Source organism: Dioscorea cayenensis, chromosome 16 (genome assembly GCF_009730915.1).
Source record: "Dioscorea cayenensis subsp. rotundata cultivar TDr96_F1 chromosome 16, TDr96_F1_v2_PseudoChromosome.rev07_lg8_w22 25.fasta, whole genome shotgun sequence".
Taxonomy (NCBI): Eukaryota; Viridiplantae; Streptophyta; class Magnoliopsida; order Dioscoreales; family Dioscoreaceae; genus Dioscorea; species Dioscorea cayenensis.
The window spans coordinates 16,826,490-16,836,764 of NC_052486.1; the positions used below are offsets into that span (position 1 = coordinate 16,826,490).

Here is a 10,275-nt window from a genome sequence, read left to right on the forward strand (position 1 = left end):
CCCCAATGGAGTTCCTCTCTTAGCACTTCACTCTATTGTGACCGTAAAGAACTCTTGGGACATGGAGGTAGGGTAAATCACACCGAAAGGGAAAGGGGACTTTTCGAAAACTCTCGACTCACTCTATCGACCCTCTCCAATCTTGCTTTGTCTAACACTCATGATGTGTAACTCACTTACAAGGATTACCAATGTAGGCTCTCAACCCTAGTGTCATTCTAAGGAAAAACCCAATCAACAAGCATTCAAGGTTGGAACTCAATTAAAGACATCAATTAAAGAAACATAATAAAAAGGTCAAAGAAAAAAATATTATCCTAGGGTTACAAGTTCAAGTACCCACTAGGGGTTTAGCTCTCAATGGAGAAAGATACAATCAATAATGAAATCAAAAGTAAAAAGCATGCAATCCATAAGTAAAACGACCATTGGCATTCGTGTCGATGGTCTTATGGAGTGGTTGATTCTTCTCCAAAGGTTTTCTCTTCAAACCGAGGGCAATCTCGCCGAATCGATGCCGGCGAAAGCTCTCCCAATAACCCTTTTCCAATGGAATGTGGTGTTGAAAGCCATAAAACCACTTCATTACATAGTGAGTCATGGAAATCTTTCATTACATAGTCCCAAATCTAAGAACAACTATGCCTAACTCTATACATGTCCCGGAGGAAAAATCGAACAATCTCAACACCTCGAATTCGCATAGAGTTGTAATGAGCTCTAGGGATTCCAAGTGATAAATCTCTTCCTAATTATAGACCTAACCCTTTGGTCCAGGTGGAAGGTCCCTAACCACGATTAAGCCCTAGATACTAAGATTGCCTCAACGCTTCACTCCATTGCACTCGTAACTATGCCCCAGTGGAGGGTCATCCCTTAGACCATTCACTCTATTATGGCCACAAAGAACTCGAGGAACGGAGGTAGAATCTATCACGTTGGAGGGGAAAGGGGACGCTCCTGTACCTCTCGACTCACCCTCTCAACCCTCTTCAACCTAGCTTTGTCTATTTCTCGTGGTGTGTCACTCACTCACAAGGTTACCAATAAGAACTCTCAACCCTAGTGTCACTCTAGTGGAAATGTTCATACAATCAAGCATTCAAGGTTGGAACTCACAACAAACATCAATTAATTGAAAGCATAATAAAGAGATTCAATGAAACAAATACATCCTAGGGTTCAGAAATACCCAAGTACCCACTAGGGGTTTAGCTCTCCATGGAGCTAAGTACAATCAAAGAAATAGAATGTAAAAGCAATGAATCCATAAAGAAACCCCCTCGATGGTCGTGTCGATGGTCTTGTGGAGAGTCCTCTACTCATCGTAAGGGATCCTTTGTCCGGCCTACGATACACCTCGCCGGATCGATGCCGACGAAAGCTCTCCCAATAACCTTCTTCGAAACGACGCGAGATGTCGGAGCCGCAGAACCTCTCCAAAACCCTAGTCAAAGCCCTCTCTCATGTTGGAGAAAAGATGGAGAAAAGAATACTGAAATCGGGGCTGAATCGGCTTTAAATAGGGCTGGAGTCGGGCGACTACACTGGCCTGTGGATTTTTCACACGGGCGTGGATAATTTCCACATGCCCATGTGGATTCTCTGAATTCCTCTTTTCTCACCGGTCGTGAACAATGTCGCATACAAGATCTTGTCAGCAAAGATCCGCCTCGAATAGCTTCCCGAATCCATAATGTCAACGGGGTAATGCAAATGGGGACACGCTCACGCCGTTGATCGCTTGCTTTTTTTCAATGATAGACAAGTTGGTGGAGCTCTTGTTCTATATGCATAAGTCGGAATGCTCGAGTGTGACTGCCCTTGTGCCCCTCCAAATGGATGTGCCAACTAGAATACGAGGAGGTTGGCACACACTCTAGCATCTCACACCTGACCTATGTCTTCGCGTTTGAACCTTAGCAAGATTTCCTCCAAAATTGATGCATTATGATCCACATTGGCTTCTTTCCTTCATACTTGGCCTCACAACCCTACCTGCACAAAAGTAACATAAAAACACACATATTAGTGTAAAAACCCGAGAAAAGTAATGCTCAACATAAGGAATGAACGCTTCGCATTCATATTGCACAAGCACTTATCAAACTCCCCCACACTTAAGCTTTTGCTCGTCCTCAAGCAAAAATTAAACATTCTATGAATCAATAAAGAAAATTTTGAAAGTGCTTGGCCTTAGGTTTGCCAAAGTATACAAAGAGAGCATTCTACAAGTAAGGGAAATTTCAACACTAAATATGAAAGATCAAAGCTCTAGCTAAAAACTTGAATAAAAAAGGACAACAAACCCGAAATCGTGTACGTGTGTAAACTCACTCAAAACAACCCAAGGTATACTCCTCAAAGTTCTAAGTACAAGGGACATATTTATCTACAAAAGTGACAACAATTTCAAAGATGGTAGTAGCTTCACACATCCTCTAAGGTAGCCCTTTCCAAAGCGGCCGCTAAGGTGGCTTTAACACTTTCGAGGTGGTAGCTCTTTCTACCGGAGTGGTAGCTTTCACTCATCCTATGAGATAGCTCTTTCTCTCATTAGGGCATAACTAGTATCCGACTTATGAGAGTAGCTTCATACTTCATAGGTGGTAGCTCTTTCCACCCAACAAGCACAAATAAACAATAAAACTTTTTTTTTTTAGAATTTAACACAAGAAACAACTATAACTAGTCCCTTTAACATCAAACTTGAGTTTCCAAAAGAGTCTAATAAGTGATTAGTGTAACAAGTATAAATCGGGCAAAAATTCCTAGACATTCAAGCAAAACTAGAGCATGAAAATATTCAATGTTAAAAATTTTCCTAAACTCAAGAATGCAATTAATGTAACTAGGGTGAACCCCCCACACACACACACACACACGTACACACTTAAGTTGTACATTGTGAGCATATATCCGATCCTATGTCAGCATATATCAATCAAGAACAATAGAAAAGATGTGTAAACTATGGAACTCCCCCCGACACTTAAGTTGTACATTGTCCCCAATGTACACATGCAAGCTCACTCAAAATGTATTTCATTCAAAAATAGATGTAGGAGAAACAATCAAAACAATACACCCCTGACTCCGAGTGTCACGTTTGATGGAGCTAAGTCCTTGGGAGTAATGTTCTGATGGGTTGTGAAGCTCACACGGCCAAGTGCCGAAGCACCTTGGCCATGCCCATGACTAAGTCTCAATTCCCATGATGACAAGACCATCTGCAGGCATACACGAGGGGGTTCAGTGAAGCTCAATAAAAACAAAATATCTCGAGTATATATAAGAGATAGATAATGAATACAACCCGAGATGCAAAATGAAAATAAACTCAGAAGGAGAATCCTTTCTGAGTGAACAAGTCTAAAAATGAAATGCATAAAAGGAAAATAAAGTAAAGTCAAGTGTCGGTATCGCCCTCGTGCTCCGGTGCTGCTGCTGGTGAAGACGCACATGGTGGGTCCACCGGTGCTAGGGTTGGGGATGGAGATGTTGGAGGAACTGAGGGAGCCTGAGGAGTCCTCGGCCGCAAGACAAATGATGAGGCGACGTCTCGCTCTAAGATCTGCTGTAATACGTTGAAACGTGGCATGAACTCTGTGTACTGAGTGGCCTGCGTAGCCCTAATCTCGGCAATCTCGGCTCGAGCCTCAGCTACCTCTGTCAATATCACTCCTAAAGTGCTCTCGAGCCTCTCAAAGTGATCATGAGCTCGAGATGGTGAAAACATACGCACGGGGGGTGGTTCCTATGCCACTGGAGGTGCCTCGGTCTCCATTTGTGCTGGGTGATGCTGGGGAGCGGGCTGAGATACCCCGGATTCATCACCCTCATCCTCAGCTATCTCTGGAGCTGGTAACACTGAAGCAAAAACCCATGTCCGTACCCTGCGGACCATGCCCATCAACCTCATCGTCTCTAGGCTCAGGGGAGCAGGTATACTCGTCTTCTCGGCCCCGCGAATCAAGTCCAAGAGACCCATGCCAAATACTAATCTCGTGATGTAAGGGCCCAAGAAGATCACTCCCAATCTAGCATAGTACCACTGATGTCTGATGTACTCGGCCATGATGTGCCCTAAGTGAATCGATACGCGCTGCACCATCGAGTACAAGTATAAAAGTTCCTGTCGGCTCAGAACACCAGTGCTATCACCACGGCCATTCACCGACCTACTCATGATGGCATGTAAATATCTGTATGCAGGTCGGGAAAGGCACGTGCCCGTGGACACCCCCTACTCAGATCGACCCCTCGACCACATAGCACTCGTAAGCTCTCTCAAGGGGTCAAGGTTCCAAGATAATCAGTCGATAACTGAGCATACTCCTCCGTATCTGTAAATGCTTCCTCATGCAAGCTAAGTAGAACAGAAAACTGAGTAACACTCAAGCTATGGTGGTGTCCAAATACTCTAAGCTGAATGGTGTCCAAACTGTGAAAACTCACGTTCGAAAACCGCACGGCCTAGTTTCAAGAATCCAAAAATACACCAGGAAATCACTTCTACTTCATTCTAAACATAAATCATCTTTCTAATGGAAGAAACGAAGCATTATTAACTAGATTAATCGATGGAAACCATGAATTGGCAAAGAAAATGATAAATAGGGCTTACCGACGAGATGGAATGAGAAAATGAAGAACCGGCCAGAAAACCGCGGAAAAATCCTACCAAATTGGCGCTATAGAGTCGGAGACTGATGTGAGAATGTTTCCAAACGAATAGAGGATGTGAAGAGGGAGAGAAACTAATCTTCTTTAAAAAGAACTCGTGTCCCTTGGCGTGTGATAGTCGCATGGTCATTCACAGGGGCAGCCGGACACCCTTGTGCCTTCTCTGGATGAGCTCGCAATACAATTCCACGGCCGTGTGGAAATTCCACACGCCCGTGCGTTTTCACTAGATGCCTTAGAAAAACCTGCAAGCTCTGCATAAAGTTTCTAAACATGTTTACACACTCAGAGCCTGCCCTAGTATGCGAGTTTTGCCAGCAAAAAACATGGAATAAATCTCAAACAACATAACTTCACCAATTCCACATGAAAACACACTATGAATATTCAATGTTCACAAGAAAATCTCAGCACAAGCATCTAAAAATCAAGACACCAACACTTAACAATTTATCCATGCAAACAAACTAAACTAGAAGATAAGAAAACAGTAAATACTTGGGTTGCCTCCCAAGAAGGGCTTGTTTAACGTCACTAAGCTTGACGTACCTTGTCCTACCTCACGGGGGTTCATGAATGAAAGTTGCCCTCTTACCCATGTCTTGAAAGCATGATGTGCAAAGTCTTTTGAGGGTAGAAGGTGAATTATCAGGCTTCGGGCCACCTAACAATGATTCATCCAACTTCTTCAGTTCACGAACATCTCCAACAGACTTGGAGTGTTTCCGGTGGTGTCTCCTAGCCCTCTTCATTTTCCGGAGCACCTTCTTCAAGATCCCCGGGGTAGATGGTATTTCTTCCGTCGCACGAAGCATCATTACTTCTTCATAATCCTCTTCTTGGTCGAACAAACCCTCGTATGGGTCCGGATTGAACATTTCCTGCATGTATTCATCAATAATCTCATCAGTAGTGTCTAGAAAGTATAAAGTGTCATCGAAATCAAGGGAATGCCCCATGGCTTCAGCAAGGCGGTATGTGAGCTTGTCATCTCCAACTCTCAATGTGAGCTCTCCGCCGTCCATGTCAATCAATGCTTTGGATGTCTGCAAGAACGGTCTCCCAAGTATCAAGGGTACATCCGCATCCTCATCGACATCTAGGACTACAAAGTCAACCAGAAAAATGTACTTGTCCACCTTGACAAGCACATCTTCAATGATGCCTCTCGGATGTCGCACTGTTCGGTCCGCTAGTTGCAAAGTCATCCGAGTAGGCCTAGGCTCATCCAAGCCTAGATTTTGAAAGAAAGTGTATGGAATGACGTTGATACTAGCCCCTGAGTCTGCCAATGCCATTTCCTCACCTAAATTGCCAATATTACACGGAATGATGAAGCTTCCCGAGTCTTCCTTCTTGTTCGGCATATTCTTTTGCAATACCGCCGAGCTTGAAGCATCTAAAATCACTGAAGCACTTTCCTCCAACTTCCTCTTGTTAGTCAACAAGTCTTTCAAGAACTTCGCATACTTAGGCATTTGGGCCAATGCCTCAACAAAAGGAATATTGATGTGGAGCTGCTTGAACAAACTCAGGAACTTCTTGTACTGTTCATCCCCTTGGTCATTTTTCAATCTAGAGGGATAGGGAATTCTTGGCTTGAAAGGTGGTGGTGCCACCCTCTTTCTCTTTGCTCGTCCCCTCTTCTACCTCTATAACCCCGGGTGCGTGTTCTTTTGGCTTCTCACTCGGAAGCCTACCTTCAACCTCACGACTACTTCTCAAAGTGATCGCCTTCACATGCTCTCTAGGGTTGGTCTCTGTATTGCTCGGCAAGCTTCCATGTGGCCTTTCAGAGAGAGACTTCGCAATTTGCCCCACCTGATTTTCAAGGTTATGCAAAGAAGCGGTCTGGTTGCGAAGTGTAGCCTCGATTAATTCAAACCTTGTATTTGCAGATTGCACAAATCTAGCCAAGTGCTTCTCTAAGTCAGTCATTCAGGTTTCCAAACCTCAGACTCTGTTTTCCACCTGAGTGGCTTGTTGTTGTTGTTGTTGGAAACCGGGTGGCCCCATGGCCTTTTGTGGACCTTGATTACTCCATGAGAAATTGGGATGATTCTTCCAACCCGAATTGTAGGTATTGCTATATGGGTTTCCTTGAGGTCTCATACCATTACCTACAAAATCAACGTTCTCCACTGAAGAAACATCACCGATAGGGATCGGGCAATCGGAGGGAGCATGTCCTCCACCACACCCGTTGCAATTAGTCACGGCCACCACTCTATTTGAAGTTAGAAGATCTAACTTCTTACTCAAACTCTCCACTTGAGCCGCCAATGAAGTTACCGCATCTATTTCATGGAGACCGGCCACCTTTTTCTTCTCCCTAGCGTTCCATTGGTAGCTGTTTAACCCCATTTCTTCAATTAACTGCCGAGCCTCATCGGGGGTCTTGCTACCTAAGGTACCTCCTGCTACCTCATCCAAGAGTTGCCTTGTACTCGTGTTCAAACCATTATAAAAGGTTTGAACAATCATCCACTCCGGGAATCCGTGTTGCGGGCACTTTCTCAGGAGCTCCTTGAACCTTTCCCATGTCTCAAATAGAGACTCCAATTCCAACTGAACAAAAGATGAGATCTCATTTCTAAGCTTTGCAGATTTTTTGGGAGGGAAATAACGGGCAATAAAAGCTTCCACCATCTACTCCCATGTGGTAATCGATGCTCTAGGTAATGAGTGTAGCCACTACTTCGCTCTCCCCTTTAGGGAAAATGGGAAGGCTCTCAACTTGATGGCATCATCCATCACTCTGTTTATCTTAAGCATATCACACACCTCAAGAAAACTGTCTATATGACTGTTTGGATCCTCATCGGCCAAACTGTTGAACTGTGCGGATTGCTTTAACATGTGGATGAATGCCGGCTTCAACTCAAAGTTCTGAGCTGTAATCGGGGGACGCACAATACTCGATTGTGTCCCCAACACTATAGGTCTGGCATAATCGGATAATATTCACTGTTGCTCATTCTGTTCTACCATGTTTTCAGATCCTTCCACTTCCTAATCAGCTCAATTAGACTGTTCTTGCACAGGCTCTTTCCCTTTTTTTCTAAGTGTACGTTCAAGCTCAGGATCTCCTTCAACCAATATTTAGGGATTCCCTCGGGTCATAACCTGGAGCTGCACCAAAAAAGAAAGAAAAAGAAATCAGAATGATGATAGAATAAGAAGATAAGAACTGAATGTATGGTGAAATAGCTAAGAAAATAAAGTGCAAAGTATCTCTAAACGCCTACTCCCCAGCAACGGCGCCAAAAACTTGACATGGTCCCCTTGCGTATATCCCGCAAGTGCACGGGTTTGTCAAAGTAATAATCCTGGATGAGCGGGTATCGAATCCACAGAGAGTAGGGAATAAAAATACTTAATCCGCTTCTTAGCTATGTGAAAAATCAATAGTGATAAGTGTGACAATGATTCAATTCTCAAAAAGTAAAATCAACAAGTAAGAGAGCACGAGTAAAGGAGAAGGTAAGGCAATCGATAAAGATGGAGTACTCGGATAATGCTCCGCCTAGGACGATCGCTTCAAGTGTAAGAATCCTCTATTATGCTTCCTAATCAATGCAATAGTGAGTCGTGGAAATCCTTCATTACATAGTCCAAAATCTAAGGTCAACTATGCCTAACTCTATACATGTAATGGAGGAGAAATCGAACAATCTCAACACCTCGCACTCGCATAGAGTTGTAATGAGCTCTAGGGATTCCAAGTTATAAATCTCTTCCTAATTATAGACCTAACCCTTTGGTCAAAGTGGAAGGTCCCTAACCACGATTAAGCCCTAGATACTAAGATCACCTCAACGCTTCACTACGTTGCACTCGCAACTAAGCCCCAGCGGAGGGTCATCCCTTAGACCATTCACTCTATTATGGCCGCAAAGAACTCGAGGAACGGAGGTAGAATCTATCACGTCGGAGGGGAAAGGGGACGCTCCTGTACCTCTCGACTCACCCTCTCAATCCTCTCCAACCTAGCTTTGTCTAACACTCGTGGTGTGTCACTCACTCACAAGGTTACCAATAAGAACTCTCAACCCTAGTGTCACTCTAGGGGAAATGTTCATACAATCAAGCATTCAAGGTTGGAACTCACAATAAGCATCAATTAATTGAAAGAATAATAAAGAGATTCAATGAAATAAATACATCCTAGGGTTCACAAATACCCAAGTACCCACTAGGGGTTTAGCTCTCCATGGAGCTAAGTACAATCAAAGAAATAGAATGTAAAAGCAATGAATCCGTAAAGAAACCCCCTCGATGGTCATGTCGTTGGTTTTGTGGAGAGTCCTCTACTCGTCGCAAGGGATCCTTTGTACGGCCTAGGATACACCTCACCGGATCGATGCCAACGAAAGCTGTCCCAATAACCTTCTTCCTAATGACACTTGATGTCAGAGCTATAGAACCTCTCCAAAACCCTAGCCAATACCCCTCAAAACCCTAGCTGAAGCCCTCTCTCAAGTTAGGGAAAAGATGGAGAGAAGAATACTGAAATCGGGGCTGAATCGGCTTTAAATAGGGCTGGAGTCGGGCGACTACACGGGTCTGTGGATTTTTCACAAGCCCATGTCGAATTTCCACACTGGCGTGGATAATTTCCACACGCCCGTGTGGATTCTCTGAATTACTCTTTTCTCGGCCGGCTGTGAACAATGCTGCTACAGTATCATGCTACAGTGTTGATGCAGTGCTCTGCTACAGTATCCGCCCTGGATAGCTTCCCGAATCCATACTTTCATCGGGGTAACGCAAATGGGCATACGTTCACGCCGTGGATCGCTTTGCTTCTTCAATTATGGAAAAGTTGGTGGAGATCTTGTTCTATATGCATAAGTTGAAATGCTTGAGTATGACTGCCCTTGTGCCCCTCCAAATGGTTGTGCTAACACAAATACGAGGAGGTTAGCACACACTCTAGCATCTCACACCCGACCTATGTCTTCGCGTTTGAACCTTAGCAAGATTTCCTCCAAAATCGGTGCATTATGATCCATATTGGCTTCTTTTCTTCATACTTGGCCTCACAACCCTACCTGGATGAAAGTCACATAAAAACACACATATTAGTGTAAAAACCCGAGAAAAGTAATGCTCAACATAAGGAATGAATGCTTCGCATTCATATCGCACAATCACTCATCATTCACCAGCACCCGGTGGCCTTGGGGGTCTAGTGTGTCATCATCCCACAACAAGCAATACAAACAAGCAAAACATGAAACAAAAGCATAAATGATACTCCCTAGATGAAATGGTGAAGGAGGAGGTGAAGAATATACCGAATGACGCTTTCCCCGCCAAAGGAGTGCCCAATGACGCTTCCTCTAGCCACGGGTCTACTTCCTTCAAATCGTGGTAGATCTCCCCTTGAATGAAGTTGCCTTCTTGCCATGAGAGTCTTGGACCTTGGGCTTGGATGATCTTCTAGCTTCCTTGCCCTTCTACTCCTCCCCAAGGTCGCCACAAGCCTCTCAAATGTCTCCCAAAATATGCCCCACAAAAAGTCTAGCCAAAAAGTCCCTTTTCTGCCCTAAAAGTCAGTATATATACCCCCGGGGTCATACGGGT

General features: G+C 44.2%; 1 non-coding gene across 1 annotated transcript; it reads left to right on the top strand.

Annotated features, from left to right (window-relative positions):
* The first annotated feature begins 7,180 nt into the window (after positions 1–7,180).
* On the top strand, positions 7,181–7,287 carry LOC120279783. The gene has a single exon (XR_005542085.1). It is a non-coding gene; the product is annotated as a small nucleolar RNA R71 (small nucleolar RNA).
* Positions 7,288–10,275: the final 2,988 nt, after the last annotated feature.